Source organism: Brienomyrus brachyistius, chromosome 15 (genome assembly GCF_023856365.1).
Source record: "Brienomyrus brachyistius isolate T26 chromosome 15, BBRACH_0.4, whole genome shotgun sequence".
NCBI classification, from domain to species: domain Eukaryota; kingdom Metazoa; phylum Chordata; class Actinopteri; order Osteoglossiformes; family Mormyridae; genus Brienomyrus; species Brienomyrus brachyistius.
The window spans coordinates 11,077,364-11,083,363 of NC_064547.1; positions in this window are offsets into that span (position 1 = coordinate 11,077,364).

Here is a 6,000-nt window from a genome sequence, read left to right on the forward strand (position 1 = left end):
AAGTCAGAAAATGAATAATGCGATACATATTAATAATTATTATTAAGCTACACAGTTATAATAAAAGTAACTACATATGGTACTGTACTGTACGTTGAGCCGATGAACCTCTGAAGTTGCTGAGTTTTCATGATTATTTCTAAAAAAGTCCACTGTTGTTAGTTGTTGATAGCTACCAATGATACATGCAAAATTCAGTAAAGTTTACCTTGAGCTGAAAATGACTTCCTGTGTCTATGGAAGTAGGATGAAGTGTATTTGTTATAAGGTTGGACTCAAGGCTGAAATATGAACACATAAATGATTAATTACATCGTGGGGACCAAATGTTTCCCACAAAGTGATTAAAACCCTGTTATCCATCCATCCAATTTCCGAACCGCTTATCCTACTGGGTCGCGGGGGGTCCGGAGCCTATCCCGGAAGCAATGGGCACGAGGCAGGGAACAACCCAGGATGGGGGGCCAGCCCATCGCAGGGCACACTCACACACCATTCACTCACACATGCACACCTACGGGCAATATAGAAACTCCAATTAGCCTCAGCGTGTTTTTGGACTGTGGGGGGAGACCGGAGTACCCGGAGGAAACCCCATGACGACATGGGGAGAACATGCAAACTCCACACACATGTGACCCAGGCGGAGTAAAACCCTGCTATTCTGACATTAATTGAGCATTTTTCAGGTCCCCACAAAGATCTGTGAATGCAATCAAGAAAAAAAAAATGCCGAAATTCCCGTATTTTGTTTGGTTATTTATGGTTCAGGTTAAGGCTGCACATTAAACCATTAAAATTATCTGTGATTTGTGCTACATTTTCCTTTTCGTTGGTTCATCCCCGATGTGGTAGCCTTTGTTCACATCACACATTCATAAGTCTTGGCTGCCCAACACCCGGTGAGCTTTTCATAATTTTTCCCTCCTCAGACCACTCTCAGTATGTACTCACCATGGCTGACTATGAGCGTCCTACAAACTTTGCTGTGTCAGAGATGCTCTGACCCAATCATCTGAACCGAATGTCAAAATCCCAGATCTTTGTCCATTTCTTCTGCACTCAACATACTGACTACGGATACACAGTGTTAGCTTACTATCTAATATATCCGAGAGCTTGAGACACACTGAGATGAGATGGTCTTATTATTTGCATCACGTGGGTGAGGTCATAATGTTTTGGCTCATCAGTGTATTATATGTATTTATATTTTTCTTATTTCATTGCTTTTTTTCATCTTGTTCCTCATACAGTTTATTATACACATTTCCTTATTATGTTTATGAGCACTCCACACGCATCTTAAACGCATTTTCACATTTGGATTGTTCCTCTGCCATTGTATTTATTTATTAATTTATTCTGGCATCAGAAAAGAGTGCCCCCCCCCCCCCTCTTCGTCTCTCTAACCAGGCTGTTTCAGCTGGTTCCCTTCAGACTGTACACAGGGAGAAAGTAGAGCGGGGGCGGAGAGGAGTCTGGCATCCCGTTCTCCCCGACACAGTGATGATGCAACAGCTGGAAATCTTGCCGGCTGAGGCTCTATGAGAATGTGGACCTCGCAGCGCTACCGTAAGTGCAGCCCTGCACACCGCTAATGAGCAGCCGCTTCGCTGTTGCTCAGGCTTTAGAGAAACCGCCGTTTTAGCCAAACAATCTCAATCCTCCGTCTCCACGGAAAGCTCATAGAACTGCCAGACAGCAACGGTCCTATGAATACAAATCGCATGAATGTTTCAGGGTGACAAGCTATAGCATTCTCCCGCAGTACAATAGACACCCACCACCCCCGAGATGGAAGTCCGCATGACCACACACACACACACACACACACACACACAAAGCTCATCAAGACTGATAGTCTCCCTAAATCTTCAGCATGACCATTTGATGATTATCAGGATAAACTTAAATATACTAAAATATTTATATAATTAAGCACAGACAACATGAAAACTTAAATATATCGGTAAGGGTTAGTGTGTTAATCTGACAGTAAGCCAGCAGTGAGTATGAGTGATCACAGTGTTGCATTAGAATGCTGGAGGCACGTATCTGCCAAGGAGGAAGAGCCAGACCTTTTGTATCAGCTGACCTGTCAGGTGCATGAGATTCCCTCTCGCCTTCTGCGGCCTCATGTGATCAGCAGAGTCTAAAGAGACCAATTATCTCAGAGGAGTGCATTGGAAAAGCATTTTTTACGTTATTGGTATCTAGAGAGCCATGCAGGCAGATGTGCCAGGAACAGGAACGACTAAATTGGATTAAAAGTCCTTACCCACACAGGGGGCTAATACTGACAAAGCACTTTTTATAATTACAAACACTGGAGGTGTCATCATTCATTAATAACAGGCTTACACTCACTCTAGCTGTAGGCAGTCCCAAAGGTTGTTATTGTTCTTCCATTAAATTCTTTTATATTTTTGTCCTCGAATCAACATGGATCAAAATGATGTTGCTGGTTGAAATGATGCCCATTCTTATGATGTCATGCCATTAAAACAGGGCTGCTGGCGATTTGCCAGAAAACAGCATCTTGTCGATTCTAGTATAACCAAACTTTCAGACCAATTCAAAGCACATACATCCCAAATGCACTCATAAAACAGGGACTGTGAATGTCCTTGAAAGATGTGAAACTTCTAAAACCCCCGGCCTACAGGTCTCTGTGGGCCAAGTTACACACTTCAAGAAACCCCTCAAGACCCATCACCTCAAGTGACCCACACAGCCATTGTCCTGCTCTGTCTTCATCTGGTGTCCCTGGTTACGGTGTTATGTCTCTACTGGATACTCTTGTATATGGTGTCTTTCATTTGATTAGCCCACTATTACAGTGGAGAGAGCATGGTACAGGCAGAAACGGGGTGATGATCAACTTTGCAGCTCCAAGACAACACAAAGGACTCATTAACAAAATAAAGTACAGACACACAGAGTTCATCTACACCAGGGGTCTCCAACTCCGTTCCCGGAGGGCTACTATCCAATAGGTTTTCTGTCCCACTTGGATTCTGATGAGTCACACCTGTTCCTGGTATTTACCTGAGAACAGGTGTGGCTCATCAGAAGCCAGGTAGGATAGAAAACCTGCTGCACGGCAGCCGTACAGGACCGGAGTTGGAGACCCCTGATCTACACAACCACGTACAATACACACTGGGGGAAAATACTAAGGCAGGAACTTAAATATCCAAACCAAACTGAGCTAACGGAGATGCAGGAGTGAAGCACTAATAATACAACCAATCAAATAGAACACAGAGTAACAAGCAACAGGTGCAACTAAAGAACAAAGATAATCACATACATGGGAATGTTAACAAACAAATTAGAAAGTACTAATCTAACAGTAGAAATAAAAGGCTAGTACAAAATTCAAAGGTATAGAACAAAACCAGAAACTACAAGAAGGGTGGGTCACAGGTGGGAGAACTAAGACAGAAAATAACAAACACTAGGAAAATCTTAAACCAAAACTACAAACACTAAGGACAACAAAAGTCAAACAAGAAACAAAAACAGGTGAAGCTGGACTTAAGCAGGATTCAAAATCACACCGAATGGGTTCTTAATCACTGAGCCCCACAGTCAGCCCACTGAGCTGTGCAGCGGTCTGTAAAAACATGGGGGTAAAGGAATCAGAGACAGAGGAGGCTGGGATGGCCAGCAACACCTACTGGCCAAATGGGGAAGAGACACAAAGGACAGGGTCGGACGGGTAGCAACCCTGACAGCCCTGTTAGATTCGTGCAATGTTTTTACTCTATTCTGTTCTACTGCTGGGAAACTCCTTTTTGAGTCTTGTCTCGTGTCTTAGGTGTTATCTGTCTGGGCTTCCCTGGTGTGGTGTGTTCAGTGTGTCTTGGTCTCCGTCTCTTCTATGCCCTGATCCCTGTTTATGTCTGGTGTTTGTCCCTCTAATCCCGGGTCTGTTGTCCTTTTAGTCCCTGGTCTGGTGCTCACCTGTTCATGCCCCTGGAGGTATCATCTGTCCCATCCAGTCCTGTTCAGGGATACTGTCCCTCTGGTCTTTGATGGCCTCTCTGTACTGCCGTACCTTGTCTTGTCCAGTGTCGCATCTGTCCCCAGCCTGTGTGCCTCCTGGTTGCCTCCCCGGGGAGGTGTTTTGGCCATGTCCAACTGGGAGGAGGCCCCAGAGCAGACCCAGGACACCCTGGAGCTGGTGTGGCTGGTGAGAGGGAGGTCTGGGCATCCCTACTTAGACTGTTGTCCCACGACCCGACCCCGGAGATGCAGTAGAAATTAGATGGATGGATGGATGGATTAAATTATATTCTTGTGTCATGTGCTTGCATTGGAATTCTTTGAATTGAAATGAATAAAATTCTTATCATTCTTACAGAGCTCCTCTGGTGACAGGAGAAAAAATATATATGCTGCGTGGCCACGAATTACAATGCTTGGCCACAAGATAATTAAGTGGTGGCCACGAGACAATATCACGTGGTCACGAGATAATTAAGTGGTGACCACGAGACAATAGAGCATGGCCACAAGATAATTAAGTGGTGGCCACGAGACAATAGCAGATGGTCAGGAGATAATTAAGTGGTGGCCATGAGATAATAAGGTGTGGAGGCCATGAATTAATAACGCGTGGCCACGAGTTAGTACAGACTCGAACTTGGCAAGTTCGTCTAGGAAGTCCAGACCCTTCTGACGACGGGAGGACACATAAAGTTAAATCTGCTAATGAGACCACTGCGTTCTTATTTTTGTTGACGTCACAAAACAGCTCGGCAAGAACCTCACCCTTGCCTTTCCACCACTGTCTTCACTGTAACTGATGTAACAGTTCCACAATACAATTTTCTGTCCACGGTTTTATTATACAGTACATTTTCAAAGAACCGGAACCAGTGTAAGCCTATAATGTAAATATTAACCAAACCATAAACATTCTGCTTAAAGGTAGTCTTCAGTGAGATGGAGGAAGAGGAGCGTTGTCTGCTTCAGTTTCTTAGAGACAGAGGAATTAAAGAAGTCGTCTTAAGGACACTAAAAAATAAGGCATTTGGCAATGACCCAAACAAAGAGGAAACTCTCACCGTAGTCCATTTCTCAGTGGCAGGCCTAAACTATTCCCTGTTGTCTGTCTGAATAATCCATAAGGTTCTTGGGAGTATGAAAAACATTTCATTTAAGTGCCATTAAGTAAAAGAATGGCCTGACACATGAATAATGATATTGGTCCCAAGGTATTATTAATTGAAATAAGGCTGACTTAGATCGATCGATTTAATGTTTCTAAAGGTGAAAATGATTCAGTTGGAAAGTATATAGTTGCATAAATTAAATCATTATATTGTAATATATTTTGAGCATTTTACTCATGTTTTTGTAGATTGATTCTTCAGTAATTCCACTGATGTCTGAACAAGACCTGTCAAAATACATCCCACACTATGGAGACAGAGTGGCAGCTGCATTCTATAGGAATTGTTCAGATCCAGGAACATCCAGAAGTCAGCTGCTTGAAAGAATAAGGGCAAAGGCTTGTGCTCCAGATAGCAAGGCAGCCCAAAGCCTGGGGGCTTTAGAAAAATATAAAGGAAATAAAAACACAATGAAAAAAAAAAACAAAAAGAGTAGAAATTGGATGGATGCACTTCAGCGAAAAAGATGGTCAATTCAAAAAGGTACGAGCAGCAAAAGGAGGTGGAACCAGGCATGCTTGTGTTGACAGATACACTACAGTCAGAGAGGTACAAGGAATGGCAGAATCACTTTTTTCCAAATGGTCTTTCTAAATCAATGAATTTAGAGGATCATACCTGTAGCATTTGTGACTTTTCAGATCATGACATTAAGGAAGACCTCACAGTGGAGGACGTGTATGAAAGAAGCAAAGTAAAAATCCAGAGATTAAATCTTCTCTTAACACACAGCGTTTCTCAATGGCATTTGATTTAGGATGAGTTGGCATAAAAAATACTCAGAGTCTGTTGTTCATTCCTTGACCTGTCCTGA